The 18,685-nt window shown below is 47.6% G+C and overlaps 1 long non-coding RNA gene across 5 annotated transcripts; it reads right to left on the bottom strand.

Moving 5' to 3' along the window:
* Positions 1–9,097, bottom strand: LOC129628412 (uncharacterized). Of its 5 annotated transcripts, none has more exons than XR_008702817.1 (4): positions 8,766–9,097; positions 7,091–7,241; positions 5,151–5,856; positions 1–262 (listed from the first exon to the last, which is right to left on the bottom strand). It is a non-coding gene; the product is annotated as an uncharacterized LOC129628412 (long non-coding RNA). The 5 variants fall into 5 exon arrangements; XR_008702821.1 differs by having other exon boundaries at positions 7,091–7,230; XR_008702819.1 differs by lacking the exon at positions 8,766–9,097 and adding an exon at positions 7,609–7,798.
* Positions 9,098–18,685: the final 9,588 nt, after the last annotated feature.

Raw genomic sequence — 18,685 nt, 5'->3', positions numbered from 1 at the left:
TTCTTATTGTACTCCATCAAACTTACGACACCTTTTTCAACATAATTTTAACGTCTCTGAAATAAGGCCGTGTGTGGTAACGGCGGCATCTCAAATCGCAAGCAGGCGGGAGACGGCGGTGATGTAGTGCGCATGCACGAACTCGGTCACGGTTCCGCATCTCGTCATCCTTGTCGTTAAGCTTTGGGCAGCGCCAGCACCGCAGACGTTGGTTTAATCTCTGCTGACAATGTCTTCAAAAAGACTTCACGCTGATTTGGCACTGAAATGAAAAGTTATTGTGTTTTTTAAAAAGCAAGGAAACAGAGCAGCTTGATACACAATAAAAATCTATGTCTAAATAAGACTTAAAGAGCTCTTTCACTATGCACGAAATGGAAATTCTAAGTGATAAGAAAGCTTTATGCCATGATTTTGTATTTCTTAGAAATCCATTAGTAATGGTGTGGGTTATAATTGATGGCTGCTTTGGATCAGATGGTAAAGAACCTGCCTGCAATGAAGAAGACCTGGGTTCGATCCCTGGGTCAGGAAGAACCCCTGGAGTAGAAAATGGCAACCCAACTCTGGCCTGGAGAATTCCATGGACAGAGGAGCCTGGCGGGCTACAGTCCACGGAGTCGCAAAGAGTCGGACGCAGCTGAATAACGCTTAGATTTGGTGAAATTGTCAATACGTCACTACATCAGTGTTTTCAACCAAGGAAGGCATCCAGTGTAAATAGCTGGTGATAATAATATAGCAGCTTACCCTTGCCAAGAGCCAAACATGTGCCACGAAGCTCCGTGCTTTCCTCACATCATCTCCTTTAATCTTCATAACAACACGGTGAAATGGCTACTATTATACATGATTGCAAGTAATCCTAAGTGCTGTCTGGGAAAGAAGCAGGATGCTCAGAGATGGGGACATAATTCAGATTGGGTGGGGGTGGACAGCGGGGCCTCCCTGAGGAAACAGAGAGACCTGAAACAGTACTAGGCAGCAGGTACCGAGTGTTTACCCGGCAGCAGGTATGATGCAAGTCTATTGTTTTGACTTTCCCTGGTGGGCCCCTGGTTAAGACTCTGCGCTCCCCCTGCAGGGGAGCCAGGTTCAATTCCTGCTCGGGGAATTAGATCCCACAGGCGGCAACTCAGAGTTCACATGTCGCAGGGAGCGATCCCGAGTGCCGCAAATGGAGATCTGGTACAGCCAAATAAATAAAAATAAATTAAAAAGAGAGTTTATTGGGTTAACTCCCTCAGTTCTCACAAAAGGCCAAAGAGTGTTACTTTCAGCTCCATTTCACAGATGAGGAAATCAAGGCAGGGATAGAGAAGTGAAGCGATCTGCTCATAACTGCAGCTGCTGTTGTTTCAGTCTTTGTGACCCCATGGACTACAACCCACCAGGCCCCTGTGTCCACAGGATCTCCCAGGCAAGAACACAGAGGTGGGTTGCTGTACCCTCCTCCAGGGAGTCTTCCCCATCCAGGGATCGAACCCACATCTCTTATGTCTCCTGCTGCTGCTGCTAAGTTGCTTCAGTCGTGTCCGAATCTGTGCGACCTCATAGACAGCAGCCCACCAGGCTCCGCTGTCCCTGGGATTCTCTAGGCAAGAATACTGGAGCGGGTTGCCATTTCCTTCTCCAATGCATGAAAGTGAAAAGTGAAAGTGAAGTCACTCAGTAGTGTCTGACTCTCAGCGACCCCATGGACTGCAGCCCACCAGGTTCCTCCATTCATGGGATTTGTCTCCTGCATTGGCAGGCAGATTCTAAACCTGGGATTTGAACCCCCGGGGCAGTGTGGCTCCAGAGCCCTTGCATCTTACCACTTTCTTATCCTTTCTAGTGATTGAACCAAAGGAGTCATCTCCATTTTACCAAGAAGAGTGGCAGTAAGTGACCTGGTTACATGCACAAGCTTTGGAGCCAGGCTCCCTGAGTTCAAAGCCAGGCTTTACAGCTGACCGGCAAGGCATCTGACCTTCCTAAGCCTTGATTTCTTCATTTGTTGTAAAGGTTTCATGAGTTAAGACACATACAGCGCTTGGATCGGAGCCAGAATATAGTCAGCCCTCAAAAAAACATTCCATAGGGATTTCCCTAGTAGTCCAGTGGCTGAGACTCCCAAGGCGGGGGCCCGGGTTTGATCCCTGGTCAGGGAACTAGATCCTGCATGCCGCAACAAAAGATCTCACGTGCCACAACTAAGAACAGCACAGACAATTTTTTTTAATTACTTATTATCTTCATAAAATGCTCCCAATAACTCAAAGAACACCAAGCCTCAGAGGCTTAACAATTTGTCAAAATTCACCCTTTTCAAGAAAGGAATCAGGATTCCAACCCAAGTTTATTCACTCAGAAGCCCTTGCTCTCTGCGTTACCCCACGGACATGCCTAGCAAGAGTGAGTCAGCGGTTTAGACCTTTATCCTGAAGGTTTCCAGGAAAGGAGGTTCCCACTCCCAGCGTGACGCCTCGTGTTAGTATCTCAGATCCCTCTCAATAGTAAGGCTCTCTTGCCAATCTGGATTTCGTCTGTTTCATTTTAAGGTCGTTTCCGTTTTGAGAAGGAGAGAAGGTGGAGACTCACCAGCTGGTTTCTTTCTTTTGCAGCTTTCATACGCTGTACCTCGCATTTCCTCACCCACGGAGAGAAAGCAGGGAAGGTTTTAGACTCCGGCACCAAATAGGTGCTCAAAAGAAAAACGTGTTGTGTGGAGAACAGATGGGTGGTGTCAGAGGTGGGGGGTGGGCATGGGAGTCGGGGGTGGGGGTGGGCAAAAATGGGGAAAGAAGACCAAAAAGTACAAACTTCCACTCTGAAAATAAATGTCACAGCATATAACATGCAGCGTGTTCACTAAAGTTAATAATACTGTCGTAGGGACTTCCATGGGCTTCCCAGGTGCCGCGAGTGGTAAAGAACCCACCTGCCAATGCAGGAGACATAAGAGACTCGGGTTCGATCCCTGGGTCAGGAAGATCCCCTGGAGGAGGGCATGGCAATCCACTCCAGTATTCTTGCCTAGAGAAGCTCATGGACAGAGGAACCCAGTGGGCTACGGTCCACAGGGTCTCAAGAGTCGGACACGAAGGGACTTAGCACAGCACAGGGAATTCCCTGGTCGTCCAGAGATTAGGACTCAGCGCTGTCACTGCTGAGGTTCAATCCCTGATTGAGGAACTAAGACCTCACAAGCCAAACGAGGTGTAGCAAAATATATGTGTGTATGCTGCTAAGTCGCTTCAGTCGTGTCCGACTCTGTGTGACCCCACAGACGGCAGCCCACCAGGCTCCCCATCCCTGGGATTCTCCAGGCAAGAACACTGGAGTAGGTTGCCATTTCCTTCTCCAATGCATGAAAGTGAAAAGTGAAAGTAAAGTCTCTCAGTCGTGCCCGACTCCCAGCGACCCCATGGACTGCAGCCTACCAGGCTCCTCCGTCCATGCGATCTTCTAGGCAAGAGTACTGGAGTGGGTTGCCATTGCATATGTGTGTATATATATATACACTAATGTGTTTTCTGAATAATAAATGAGTGAGACAAGAGACACACATTCTCAAAGGTTCCTCCCGGATCACACAGACCTCGTGCACCCCACCCAGACCACTTTTCTCTCACACCCATTTCTTAACTCCAGTGTTTCTCAAACAAAGGGGTTACAAAATAGTACATTCTGGGCACACTGTGGAGCTCAGAATGGTATGTGTTGACACCCTGGGTTTCCCCATTCTTCATTCCTTTGGGCCAGTTTTGACCAAGAGGGTAGAGATAGAGGTGTGTGTGTGTGTGTGTGTGTGTGTGTGTGTGTGTGTGTGATGGGGAGGGGTGCTCAGGTTGAGGGTGGGCAGGAGAATGACATGTGACTGGAGCCCTTATTCACATCCTAACAGCCCGTCAAGGTCGCAGGTGTTGCAGAAAGAGGAAGGTTGGGAGCCCTGTTAAACATTTGCTGTCAAGATGGAAGACCCGGGCCTTTGGTTACAAATAATAGAAACCCATCTCAACACACATAAGGAACAAAGAAGGGCATGTATTGTTCACATAACTTGGAATTCCAGGAGTGGTGCTGGTTTCAGGTGTGAATCAAGACATTCAAAAAAAGAGACTTTGACTTTTCTTCCTCTTCCTTGCCGCTCTGTTGCTCTTCTCTGTGTGTTTGAGGCGCACTCACCTCGGAAGGCAGGCTTTCTCCAGACGATGGCTGCTGGCAACCCTCACCTGATACGCTCCCCCAGCTTGCAGGACTCTCCAGCCATCATGACTGTATTTACGTTGGGGGCAGTGGGAAGGGCTGCCCCCAGGAGCCCTGGGGCAGGGCCTGTTTCCTTTTGTCAAAAAACCAAAAACTTTCTCAGAAGCCTCGGAGCAGACTTCCCTGCAGGTCTTGCTGTCAACAGCTGTCTCACATGGATACCCTAGCGGCAAGGGAGTCTGGGAAAGGGAAACGGTGCTGTCTTTGGTTTAGACCCATGGCCTGGGGCTGGCCATGTGGTCACCCAGAAGAAAACTGGGGTTTCTTAAGCCAGGCAGGAAGGAGACTAGACTGAGTAGGTAACCCAATGATGTCCACTGCAAGGAGGTGTTGTGCTACTGCTGCTAAGTCGCTTCAGTCATGTCTGACTCTGTGAGACCCCATAGATGGCAGCCCACCAGGCTCCCCTGTCCCTGGGATTCTCCGGGCAAGAACACTGGAGTGGGTTGCCGTTTCCTTCTGCAATGCATGAAAGTGAAAAGTGACAGTGAAGTTGCTCAGTCGTGTCCGACTCTTAGCGACCCCATGGACTGCAGCCCACCAGGCTCCTCCGTCCATGGGATTCTCCAGGCAAGAGTACTGGAGTGGGGTGCCACTGCCTTCTCCAAGGTGTTATGAGCCAACCTGAATAGATCTCATAAGATGCACAGAGAGGAGAAGTTTAGCAAAAAGCGGTGGAAATGCTAGCTAAACAGAAACAACTTCGGTGCACATTAGAATTGGGGAGGAAGGAGATGAAGGCCATGAGAAGAGGTGAATCAGGGCAGGTGGGCATGGCCAGGGTGGAGAGGATCAGCCAGCTGTGGACAGCACAGCACATTCCTGGAACACACAATTCTTTTTTTTTTTTTTTTTTAAGATAATGCAACACGTTTTTTCTTAAAAAAAATTTTTTTTACCTATTTATTTTTGGCTCTGCTGGGTCTTCTTTGTTATATGGGCTTTTCTCTAGTTGCTGCAAGTAGGGGTTACTCTCTCGTCACAGTACACAGGCTTCTCATTGCAGGGGCTTCTCCTTCTGGGGAGCACTGGCCCTGGGACATGTGGGCTTCAGCACCTGTGGCGGGTGGGCTCAGTAGTTGTGGTTCCTGGGCTCTGGAGCACAGGATGAGTAGTTGTGGTGCACGAGCTTAGGTGCTCTGCAGCGTGTGGAATGCTCCCCGACCAGAGATCAGACCTGCGTCTCCTGCTTTGGCAGTTTGGATTCTTTATCACTGAGCCATCAGGGAAGCCCTACAATTCTTACCTAAGGGTATTCTGTAGAAGTTCAGCAGGTACAGAGGATGCTTGGTGAGCAAGGAGCCAGGGAGGGATGTCGCCCCACAGGCAGTCTGAGTTCTTCCCACTGTGTTTGTTCAGTCTCCATTATCTGAGCTCCAAGGTCACTGTAAACTAAAGCAACAAGGATCCAACACCTCTGGGGCACCAAGGAGAAATGCCGTGGAAAATCTTCAGTGGTTCCCTGCCACCACGATCTCAAGCCCCTGGTCCCATTGGTCCTCTCCAGCTTCATCTGTCACTGTCCTCCTCTGTCCTTTGGTTTTGGCTGTGCCATGTAGCATGCGGGATCTTTAGTTCCCCAACCAGGGACTGAACCCGTGCCCCCTGTAGCGGAAACACAGAGTCTTAACCTGTGGCTCTCTGGGGAACCAAGCCCCTGCCTGTACTTTCCGGACTCCAGGATTCTATTCCCACTGTCCTCCTGGCCCTTTCTTGGGTAAGGCCTCGCTGAGGCTCTTTTCTATAAAACAGGAAGCACCTCCCTCGCTAGGTGGTGAGGGAACTATGAAGATGAGATTAACTATGGTAAGCGTTTGGAACCTACCAGTGCTCAGTCCATGCTAGCTACTATTATTCATCAGTCCCTGTTTTGAAATCTTAACAAACTTGATATACACGTTATAGTACTTATGGGTTCCTTCCTTGCCGTCTGCCTGAATGAATATGTCAAGAGGGTGAGCCTCTCGAGGCCCAGGGCAGTGTGGGTGGCTGCCCTCTGCATCTGGCTGTCTGTAGTGGCGGGGCAAGCACACAGCTGTTCTTGAAGATGACAGCCAGCCAGTCTGACAAGAGGCAGAACGCGTCCATCCGGGACATGCTAGAGGGTGCTGGGCTGGGCTGGGCAGAGGGTCAACCTCCAGGGCCCGTCCCTCTTGCTGGCCATGGGGCCACACTGGCAAACGGAGGCCACCCACAGTCTGCAGCAGAGCTCTTAGGAAAGTCAGACGAATTTGCCCACTGACAATGTGTGGTTCAGGCCAGCTGCCAGGAAGGTCTCCCCCGGAAGGCAGGAACCAACCAGTGTGAGGAGGGGAGGCCTGAGTGCCCCTCGCCTCCCTTCACGGCCCATCGGCAGTGACTCAGCAGGAAGCCAGCCAAGGCCCGAGTCACTCGCTCCCCTCCCACCACACCCAGGGTTTTCCTCCAGGGCTGGGAAGGCTGCTTATAGCTGGAGGTGTAAATCCTCCATACCTGGGTCTAATTTCTTCAGCTTAGCATTTACAGGCACAAGATCTCGAGTTAGGCCGCTTGGGTTAGAAGCCCGGTTCTACCACTTATGAACCCACAGGAGCTTTCTTAGGTTCTCCCGCCACAGTCTGCCCATCTGCAAGTGGGGACAATGACAGCACCTCCCTCACGGAAGAGAAGTGACTCAGAGCCGGGCATGGTGTGCCCACGGGGCTCCTCTAACCCTCTGCCCTTGCCGCTTTTTCCTGCCTAGGTCTTCGCTCCAAAGGCAGTTCCCACACTAAATCAAGATCTTCACTAAATATGCATTTTCTCAGTGCAGCCCACAACGGCCACCCCATCTAACCCCTCCTCTTCCAATACTTCTTACCTTCTTTCCCAACTTTTCTCTGTAGTGCTTATCGCCATCTAATACAATGATGTATCTTCTCTATTGTCTGTCTCCCTCCACCCACACTGGGATTCAAGTTCCATTTTTGTCTGTTTTCTTCGCTGCTGTATTCCTGAGACCTAGAGAAGTGCTAACACAGAGCAGCTCTCAATAAACATGTGGAACGAGTGGAAACAAATGCCAACTTTTTCACTATTATTTATCACCAACTATCATTGTCATCAATGAAGATCACCAGTAAAGACTGGCATTATTCTCATTCCGATGAGAATGAGAGAAAAGCTCAAAGTTTAAAACTATACTAAATTCTGCAAATCTGCCTTTGGTTTGTTTCTACTTGAATTAATAGACTCTCAAAACTTAGAGACATCCACTGTTCGGGTGGAAAATTCTGTTAGCCACAGGGCTGGGCAGATAGCTGGTCATGTAAATACATAAATCTGATGTGGCCAATAAGGAGTGGTGAGAACCCCGGAAGCTGGGAATGGGATCCTCACCTAAAGGCATTTAAATTCAAATTTTAAAATAGCCTCTACTAACCAAACACGAAGATCCCCTGGAGAAGGAAATGGCAATCCACTCCAGTAGTTTTGCCTGCGAAATCCCATGGACAGAGGAGCCTGGCAAGGCTACAGTTTACGGGGTCACGAAGAGTCAGACACGACTGAGCGACTAACAACCAAACACACGTCTAAACTGCATTTCCCTGATTCCAGACTCTAACTGGAAATTTATCTCATCACCCACTAGATCGTCCTGATCTCAAACTCTCCAAATATTGACATGACCCAGAGCCCCTCCTTCTCCCACCTCCCTGACGTCAAGACTCCAGGTGGGCTGCACAAGTCTAACCATCAGCTCCGATCTTTTTCTTTTTTAAACTGTATTTATTTATTTCTCTTTGGCTGCACAGGCTCTTCCGTGCTGCATGCAGGCTCTTTTCTGGTTGCTGTGAGCGAGGACTACCCTCTAGTGTGGTGTGCGGGCCTCTCCTCAGGGTGGTTTTTCTTGCTGCCGGCCAGGGGGCCCTAGAGCACTCAGGCTTCAGGAGCGGCAGCTCGGGGGGGCTCGAGAGTTTGGGCTCCCTAGTTGCAGCGCATAGGCTTAGAGGTTCTGAGGCACATGGGGTGGGATCTTCCCCGACCTGGGAACAGAACTAGCATCCCTTGCGTTGGCAGGTGGATCCTTTTTTGTTTTGTTTTTGATCAGAGGATGATGGCTTTACAATGTTGTATTGGTTTCTGCCATCAACCATCAACATGAATCAGCCACAGGTATGCATGTGTCCCCTCCCTCTGGACCCTCCCTCCCACCTCCCATCCCTTCCCACCCCTCTCAGTTGTCACAGAGCACCGGGCTGTTGAGCTCCCTGTATTACACAGCAAGGTCCCCTTAGCCGTCTACTATATCTATGGAAATGTACACATTATGGAAATGTACACATTTCTGTGCTACTCTCTCAGTTCCTCCCACCCTCTCCTGCCCCCGCTGTGTCCAGAAGTCTGTCCTCTAGGTCTGAGTCTCTATTTGGCAGGTGGATTCTTCACCAGCGGACCACCGGGGAAGTCCCCGTCAGTTCCAATCTTAGCTATCCTATTTTGAGCTGCTTTGCTGCCCTTTTAACTCTCCCAGAGTTCAGCTGGGGGCAACTCACCAGTAAATTCCCAAAGCCGAGCAGAGCTTCAGTGAATTAATGAATGACTGGATGACTCAAACCAGTCACATGGGTCCAAGGCAGCTTCCTCGTCTCCATTATTCAGTCTGCAAAGACCTCCCACGGAGGCACCTAACCTGCCATTGGGATCTGTCTCTGGGAAGACTTTCCCCCTCACTCCTCCTCCAGGGTAAAGGGTGGTTAAAAAGACATAGATTCACATCATGAAAGAGAACTCAATACTCTCCGCTCCATCTGTGTAGAGACTGGGGCAACCCCACCTCCTCCCTGAGGACAGTGGGCGGGGACTTGCTTCAAGTTTGTATAAAGCCCCATCCTGGTGAAATTCCCAGAGAGAGACTCCTCCCAAAGTTCGGGGCATTTACTCCTAGTAACAAGACGGAGCCTCCCATCCTGGGCCAGCCCCCCCACCCAGCGCCAACCCCCTCCCCCAACCCCGCGGCATTTTCTTATTAAAGTGGAAGAAGGAATTAAGCCCCTCTGCACACATTCACATTCACATACCCAGTGTAAAACTGGGAAACGGAGCTTAGACAGACTAGAGTTCTGACCTTCACTGGCTATGTGACCTTGACGTTCCCTGAGCCTCTGCCTTCTCGTCTGTGAACCGGGAAGAAAACTCGAGTGACCTGACTGGATGCGGGGAAAATGACACGTAAGCCCGCCTCCTCCCCCAAGTTTTAACTCACCCCCCACACTCTGACCAGACGTGAGTGGTCCTTCTCCCAGCTCCCCCCATGTACACTCCAGCCCCCTCCCACATATACACCCCAGGTCCCCAGCCCTGACGTAGACTCATTAACTGTTACAGCCACAGTGCTGGTCGCTCAGTCGTGTCTGACTCTTTGTGACCCCATGGACTATAGCCCACCAGGCTCTTCTGTCCGTGAAATTATCCAGGCAGAATACTAAAGTGGGTTGCCATTGTCTTCTCCAGAGGCTCTTCTTGACCCAGCGATTGAACCCCAGTCTCCTGCATTGCAAGCAGATTCTTTACTGTCTGAGCTACAGGGAAGTCCCCAAAGCTTTGGAGATCCTTGGCATGGGGGATAACCTGGGTAGAGCTACAAGAACTATTTATTTTGGAGGAAGAACAGGTCAGGCTTGGTGTCTGAAGTAAGAGCAGCAGCAGTCGTGCAGGCGCTCAGCCTTTGAGGCCCCGTGTCCCAGGCAAGAATACCTGAGTGGGTTGCCATTCCCTTCTCTAGGGGATTTTCCTGACCCCAGGGTTGAACCTGGGTTTCCTGCATTGCAGGCAGACTCTTTACCATCTGAGCCACCCGGGAAACTGTTAGCTATTAACTATTACTGTTATTTAGGCTCAACCTGTGAATGAGAATGTGGAACCGAGACAACCAGCCCACAGTCAGCTGGCAGTGCCCGCCACCACCCTGCCTCTCAAAGCAAAGCACTTTGAAGAGCAGGTCCGATGTGACAGGTGCCAGTCTATGCATCGTAAGAGAAAGCATGGCTATCTTTGAGCATCAGCCCACCAGCTCCCTGATACTCCTGGTTACTGGCCCCAGACCTCCACCCAACCTGCCCATTCCTCTGTAGGCATCATTTCAGTAGAAGTCTTAAAGGATCACCGCTCTCCAGTCCTGACAGCTCTTCCTCTCTCTCTGTCACTGACACTACACCCTTTCGCCTCTAAGGCCTTAAGGGGCACGGAGAGAAGTGAAAACATGTAGAAGTCCCAAGGCTGCCTGAGTCTATGAGCTTTGCCACTAAGCTGCCTTGTAAACCTCAGAGAAGTAACTTCTTTTCTCTAAACTGCTGGTTTCTGATCTGCAAAGACAGGAAACCAACATCCATTCATGGCTACCAGGTGCTTAGGCGCACGTTCATATTGTTAACTTGTTTGATCTGCAAAATGAAGGGGTTGGGCTATATAATTTCTGAATTGCTTCTGGGAAAGGTTTCAGAAGTTGCTTTCAGAACCACTGCAGCTCTCAGTCCAGGGAAGGGGCTGTGACCTCACAGAGAGAGCACGGGGCACACACCCAGGCTGGCCTGGGTTTAAACCTCTGGCCTGTCCTTTCTCAGTTATGCCGACACTGAGCAAGTGTCGAACCTCAGTTTCCTCATCTACAAAATGGGAATGATAACGTTCCCTCATAGGGCTGCCTGGAGGGTAAAATGAGATGGAGGAGCGGGTGGGAGCCGAGCACTGCACTTCAGACACAATGGGGTTGCAACGAGTCAGGCGCTGCTGAGCACACACACCGCGCTGCAGTGTGGGTTCCTGCCTGCTTGCGGAACTACCTAAAGATTTGAGGATGTCTTTATGCAAATCATTTCTGCTAACCCCCGAAGGTTTTTGCTTGGGTTTGGTTTGTGAGAAGGAAGCAGAAAGTTGCATCTGATGGTCTAAAAGAATGCTGATGACAAAGGTTTCATTTCTGCAGCCCGTGCCCCGGGCCAGTGTCAAAGGCCACTGCCACAGACCTGAGCAAAGTCGGCCTTTCCCTGGAGACTCTGCTGCCCAAGAACAAATATACTTCTTTCCACAAAAAAATTTTATTTCCATTTTAAAAGTCCCCCCCTCCCACTGTGCTGGGTGCAGTCCGGGATCTGGGTCACTTTCTCTGAGGGGCCCTCTTTGACCCCCCCTTCTGTGTGTAATTCTAGCCCGTCTTCCCATCTCTGGCCACTTGCCATTCCCCCTTCTGCTCTGCTCTTCTCCACGGCATTGATCACCACACAGCAAGCACACCCACACTGGCAGTTGCCCGGAACGTAGGCACTGTGGGGATTAGGGCTTGTAGGCCTTGTGTTCACTGCAGGGTCTCCACTGCTGGGAACAGACCCTGCCCTAGCATGCACTAAGCAAGATGTGCTGGGAGAAAGAATCTGAACCTGAGTTAAAGTCAAGCTGGCAGTCATGGCCAGATAATAATAACACCCACTCCAGGGTTCTTGCCTAGAAAGTCCCATGGACAGAAGAGCCTGGTGGGCTATAGTCCCTAGGGTCGCAAAGAGTCAGACACGACTGAAGTGACTTAGCAAAAATAAAATATCACATGAGCCCCTCACTTCACAATTTGCAAAACCCTCGCACAGGATCCGTTTGAACCTGTTCATCTGATCTGCATATTCTAGGTGAGGGACCTTGACGTAGACATGACGGGTCTCTGGAAGACAAAGCAAGCTCTCCTGGTCTCCTGGCCTTGAACGAGTCACTTCCCTTCTCTAAGCTCATTTTTCCTTATAGGTGAAAATGACAAGATGTGAACTGGGTCCTTTCTGGGGCTCAGACTTTTAAATTCTTAAATCCTATGACCTGACTGTTAACCTTTTAAATGATGCTATCCATAATTGCAGAATCAGAAGAAGTTGATGTGTCTGTCCATCTGATTCCATTTCCAGTCCTCTTCCAGACCTCACACCACTGCGGGATGCTCCAGGCGGGTCTACTGAGACAAACAAAAGCACACAGTAAATTCTATACAATGAGTCCTGGTAATTATTTGTGTTATATGGTCAAGGCAATTCGTTTAGTTTAAAAAAAAAAATGACTCTGTAATTGGCTGGGTTTGCACTAGTCTCCTAACTCAGTCATCTCCAGGCTCTCCTCTCCAAACCACCTTACATGAATTGCAGCCTGCCAGGCTCCTCTGTCCATGGAATTTTCTGGGCAAGAATACTGGGTTGCCATTTCCTCATCCAAGGGATCGTCCCAACCCAGGGATTGAATCCGTGTCTCCTGCATCTGCTGAACTGCAGAGCCCCCAGGGAAGACCATCTTACACACTGCTTGTAGACTACATGAACAAACCTTGCTTTTAGGAAATCAAAAACCTTCAGTGCCTCCCTGCTACTTACAACACACACATAGAAGGGTTAGTCTACCACTCGAGACTCTCCTCAATCTCATCCTGACCCTTTCAAACAGACCTCTCCACCCCACCCTGCTTCACTGCACAAGAATTCTGTGCTTCAATCAATTCAACTCATTCATTCATTCAATAGCTATGTTTTACATTCCTACATGTGTCTGGTACTCACTACTCTAGGTGCTGCTGTGCTGAACAAGAATACATTGTAGAAAGACGGGGAAAGGGGACAAGAGACAAGTAAACAAGTTAACAAGAATATTTCAGATAAGGATAATGTTCCTGATGCTTTGCTAACAATAGCGCCAACAAGGCAGGATGCAGTGATAGGCGGTGGGACCCCCTTCCATCCTGTCATCAGGAAGGTCTCCCTGTGGGACCACATTTAGGGAAGGCTTGAGGGACATGGAAAACAGACTGGCTCCAAATAGGAAAAGGAGTACGTCAAGGCTGTATATTGTCACCCTGCTTATTTAACTTATATGCAGAGTACATCACAAGAAACGCTGGGATGGAAGAAGCAGAAGCTGGAATCAAGATTGCCAGGAGAAATATCAATAACCTCAGATATGCAGATGATACCACTTATGGCAGAAAGTGAAGAGGAACTAAAAATCCTCTTGATGAAAGTGAAAGAGGAGAGTGAAAAAGTTGGCTTAAAGCTCAACATTCAGAAAACAAAGATCATGGCATCTGGTCCCATCACTTCATGGGACATAGATGGGGAAACAGTGGAAACAGTGTCAGACTTCATTTTGAGGGGCTCCAAAATCACTGCAGTTGGTGACTGCAGCCATGAAATTAAAAGATGCTTACTCCTTGGAAGGAAAGTTATGACCAACCTAGATAGCATATTCAAAAGCAGAGACATTACTTTGCCAACAAAGGTCCGTCTAGTCAAGGCTATGGTTTTTCCAGTGGTCATGTATGGATGTGAGAGTTGGACTGTGAAGAAAGCTGAGAGCTGAAGAATTGATGCTTTTGAACTGTGGTGTTGGAGAAGACTCTTGAGAGTCCCTTGGACTGCAAGGAGATCCAACCAGTTCATCCTAAAGGAGATCAGTCCTGGGTGTTCATTGGAAGGACTGATGCTGAAGCTGAAACTCCAATACTTTGGCCACGTGATGCGAAGAGTTGACTCATTGGAAAAGACCCTGATGCTGGGAGGGATTGGGGGCGGGAGGAGAAGGGGACGACAGAGGATGAGATGGCTGGATGGCATCACCGACTCAATGGACATGAGTTTGGGTGAACTCTAGGAGTTGGTGATGGACAGGGAGGCCTGGCGTGCTGCAATTCATGGGGTCGCAAAGAGTCGGACACGACTGAGTGACTGAACTGAACTGGACTGAGGGAGAAGAAAAGGACAGCCACGTGGAGACCTGTGAAGACTGTTCCAGGCAAAAGTGAGAACAAGTGCAAAGGCCCTCCAGGTGGCAACAAACTTTACGTGTGCTCGGGGTGGAACAAAGGCCAGTATGGCTAAAGTAACGTGAGGCCAGGAGGAGGTTAGCAGGAGATGAGGTCAGAGAGGGAGGCAGAGGCCCTTTCAAGTAGAGCCTGGTGAGACGTTTGGATTTTATTCGGAATGCATGGGAAGCTGCTAGAAGATGTTCATAGGAGAGTGGCATGATTGCTGCATGACTGGCTGCAGTGTGGCGTGTGAGTTGTGGATAGTACAAGAGAAGAAGCAAGGGGACCAGCTCAGAGGCTTTTGAAAAGTCAAGGTGAGGGGTGATGCAGCCTGAGCCAGGGCGAGGCAGTGCAGATGGAGCGAAGTTGTGGGACCACAGATGTTTCTGGATGTAGAGCTAACACCATCCATCTAAACCCATCTAATGACAGATTCGTTAGAGGGGACATTGGACTCTCCAGGTGGCGCTAGTGGTAAAGAACCTGCCTGCCAATGCAGGAGACATAAGAGATGAGGATTGCGTTCGATCCCTGGGTCGGAAGATCCTCTGGAGGAGGCCATGGCAACCCACTCCATTATTCTTGCCTGGAGAATCCCCAAGGACAGAGGAGCCTGGAGGGCTCACAAAGAGTCGGACACCACTGAAACGACTTAGCATGCAGGGTAGCAGAGACAGGAGGAGCCAACATATTAGACTCACGCCTTCCCAGCAAGACTGTGTGCATCCCCTTCATTTTCTCTCCGCCACCACTCTCTGCTTTCTCTTCACCATCTCTAAAACCACCCATTCCCACATGCCACTGATGCTTCACTATTTCAATGGCACCTTCCTTTTCTGCTTTCTTCAGTCCTAGGACTCTTTCCTCACTAGATCTCTGGTTCCGTGTGTGTGTGTGTGTGTGTCTGTCAGTAGAAGCTGAGATCAATTCCTCTTCTGATGGCTGTGTTCTCCTTCCCCTATGAGTTCTCCTACCCCTTCAAGGGTAGGGTGGGTACACCAGCAAAACTGGAGCACAGAATATGCCACGTTAGCTACGAGCACAGCCCTTCACTGGCGCCATCCGTCAGGGAAGTTACTGACTTCTCTGAGCCTCAGCTACATAGCTGGAGGGAAAAAAGAAAGAGATGGGGTGGAGGTGTGGCTGAATAAATAATGCATGTGAAGTGCTCACTAGCTACCACGCCTGGCAGAGAGTAAGCCTTCCATAAATCATAGCTGTGGCTATTATTTGCAAGGCACCTGGCAGAGAGTAAGCCTTCCATAGATCTTAGCTGTGGCTATTATTTGCAAGGCACTTGTGCTACTGGTGGCTATGACTTTGGGCAAGTTTCTTCCCCTCTTTGAGTCTCAGTTTATGCATCTGTAAAATGGGATGCAGATAGATTCAGCTCTAAGATTCTCGGTGCCTCTATTTGGAAACACTTGAGAATCCACTTGAAGTAACCTCCAAAACCCATGGTACGTGATTTATTCTTCATAATGTTGCACCGCCCTCTATTGGAGGTACTCTGCCAGCATACTTGCTGGAACCTGAAATCAGCAGATGCTTAAACAGAAGCCCAGAACTCCTTCGCCTTTATTCTGACAACTGCCTCTTCTTAAGGATGATCTCTTTCCCTATAGCTGTGGATTATTTTTAAAACAACAAAAAATGGTTTCTTTGCATTTTTAAATTCTGTCCCTACTCTCTTCCATTTTTAGGACTTTGTAAAAGTTTTAGGGTTTAAACAAAACATATCTATTTTAAGGTAATACCAGAGTTACAAAAAGTTAGAAGGATAACACAAGAAATACACTATATCTTCACCCAGATTCCCCAGATATTTACAACTGATCACATTTGTCTTATTATTTTCTCTCTCTCTGCACACGCACACACATGTACACACACACACACATATAATACATACATATTATTTCTGAATCATTTGAGAGTAAACTACAGACAGGATAGGCCCTTTTATCCCTAAATATTTTATTGATGATCATGTGATAGTATAAAATCTTCAGACTTTGTTCAAATTTCTCATTATCTCAACAGTTTCCTTGCTAAGTCACTTCAGTCGTGTCCGACTCTGCACAATCCCATAGACAGCAGCCCACCAGGCTCTGCCATCCCTGGGATTCTCCAGGCAAGAACACTGGAGTGGGTTGCCATTTCCTTCTTCAATGCAGCAAAGTGAAAAGTGAAAGTGAAGTCGCTCAGTCATGTCTGACTCTTAGCGACCCCATGGACTGCAGCCCACCAGGCTCCTCCGTCCATGGGATTTTCCAGGCAAGAGTACTGGAGTGGGGTGCCGTTGCCTTCTCCACAACAGTTTCCTTAGTGCAGAACAAAACCTTGCATCCCATTTAACCTTTGGTTGTGCTGTCTATAGTTTTATTTACTCTGGAACAGTTTCAAATTTTTTATTCCTCTCTCAAGACACCTGACCACAGGCCAGGTATTTTGTAGAACATTCCTCTATCTGGTTCTGTCAAATGTTTCCTAACAATTAAATTCAGGTTATGCATTTTTGGCAATAACACCACGAAAGTTTGGGGTAGTTTTGAGCTTTAAAAATAAAAAATCAATACGTTTAGGAAGGATATGCAATAATGATATATTAGAAATTATTATAATCGTGTATTTATTTGTTTATCTGCATAAACAATCACTTGAGCTCTTTTGAGAAGTACCAAGCCCCACCCCTAGACATGTTTATTATATTGGGGTATTGCTTGCATACTATACTATAGAAGTTTCTAGAAAACACTCCAGGTGCTTCTAATGGGGAATCAGGATTGAGTCATTGATTTCTACTCTGCTAACTCAAAAAAGAATATTAGACAAATTACAGAGATCCGTATAAATACTATAAGATAAGATAGATTGAAAGAAGGGAAGGACTCTCAACAGGAGAAGGATCCACACGAAGTCTCATGGGCTCACTTAGAATGGCCTATAAATTTCTTCCAACAAACAACATGAAGATAATGAAGTAACGTTACAGACTGAGACCCAAATTTTTTTTTTTTGGCCATTGCAAGGCAGGTGGAATCCAGTTCCCCTCTGCAAGGATCAAATGGGCACCCCCTGCCTTGGAAGGGCATAGTCTTAACCACTGGACCACTAGAGGAGTCCTGACTGAGACCCAATTTTTAAACAATGTATAGAAGGGTTCCCTGGTGTCCAGTGGTTAAGAATCTGCCTTGCAATACAAGGGATACCGGTTCGATCCAAACCCCTGGAGCCACTGGGCCCGTGCGCCCCCACTACTGAAGCCCGAGTGCCTAGAGCCTGGGCCCTGCAACAAGAGTAGCCGCTGCAGCGAGAAGCCCGCGCACCACAGTGAAGAGCGGCCCCCACTCGCCACACTAGAGAAAGCCCGTGCACAGCAGACCCACCACAGCCAAAACTACAGTAATTAAAAAATCCTTTTAAAAAATTATATATACAAGATAAAACTACACTTGCGTCTAGAAAAAGAAATTGAAGAAATAGACTAAAAAAATGTGTCAGTGGTTGCGTTTGAATGGTGACGTTATGGGTGATCTTAATTTTTCCCACACTTTTCTTTATTTTCAATGTTTCCTTAAATAAGCTGAGGTACTTTTAGTAGTTAAATTGTTTGTTTTCAAAATATCAATATATAATCATTAAAACAATTTTCATTTGCATAAGCACTTAATTTCCAAAGCTCACATTATTTCATAATAGTAATATGCAATAAGCAAATGACAATAATGATGTATTGAATGCTTACTATGTGTCAAGTACTATACTATAAGCTTTACATACATTCTCTTTAAATCCTAACAGCTACTCTTTGAGGTCAACACTATTATGAACTTCATTTTATAAGCTGAAGAACAGACTCAGAAAAGTTAGTTGACTTGCCCAGGCTCAAACAGCTTCTAGGTGTCAGCAAGGATTTTGCTCTAAACCTTTAGCATCTAACCACTGCGTACACTATTGTCTAATTGCTAGGAAAAACATGCACTCTTATGCAAACTCCACTAAATTTAGTTATTTTGCATGTCATTTGTTAAAGATTGCTTTCCATATCAGATGAATGTTTAATATGAAAAATGCCTTGGTATGCTTTGGTTAGTAGCTTAGAAAATGAGATGAAAACTCTTGCTATTACTTTGGTTAGTAGCTTCCCACCAACATGCAGGCACCGGCTGTTTTTCTAAAAAAGCAAAGTCACAAAATATTGAATAAATTACAATATTGCCAGGCAATATTCAGTCATTTTGTTTACAAGGATTTTAAACATGATGCAACATTTTAAAACATTACTAGAACAGAGTCATTCTTCATTCAAAAGACAAAGTATGTCTTTAATTCTTTTCCCATGTATCAAGACCAAAAATTTTTTACTGAGCTCTGTCAAAAAGATTTAGTAGTAGAAAAACAAAATTTAAAAGTCTGGTTTGGTTTAATGTAGCTGAGTTTTAATTACTTTTGTTTTTAAGAAAAAGAACTGGAAAAATATATGAGCTGTCCACTGTGGGTTACAGAACAAGCAGAGGGCTCAGGGTCAGGAGGCCTGGGTTTTGGTCATCACTTCCCTTCTCTGGGCTTTTATTTCCTTATTTATAAAATGAAGGGACTGGACCAGACAATCTCGAAGGAATGTCCCAATTCAAAAACTCATGATTT

Source organism: Bubalus kerabau, chromosome 15 (genome assembly GCF_029407905.1).
Source record: "Bubalus kerabau isolate K-KA32 ecotype Philippines breed swamp buffalo chromosome 15, PCC_UOA_SB_1v2, whole genome shotgun sequence".
Lineage (NCBI taxonomy): Eukaryota > Metazoa > Chordata > Mammalia > Artiodactyla > Bovidae > Bubalus > Bubalus kerabau.
Note: the sequence above shows the minus strand (reverse complement) of the source record. Positions and strands in the feature narration are given on the sequence as shown.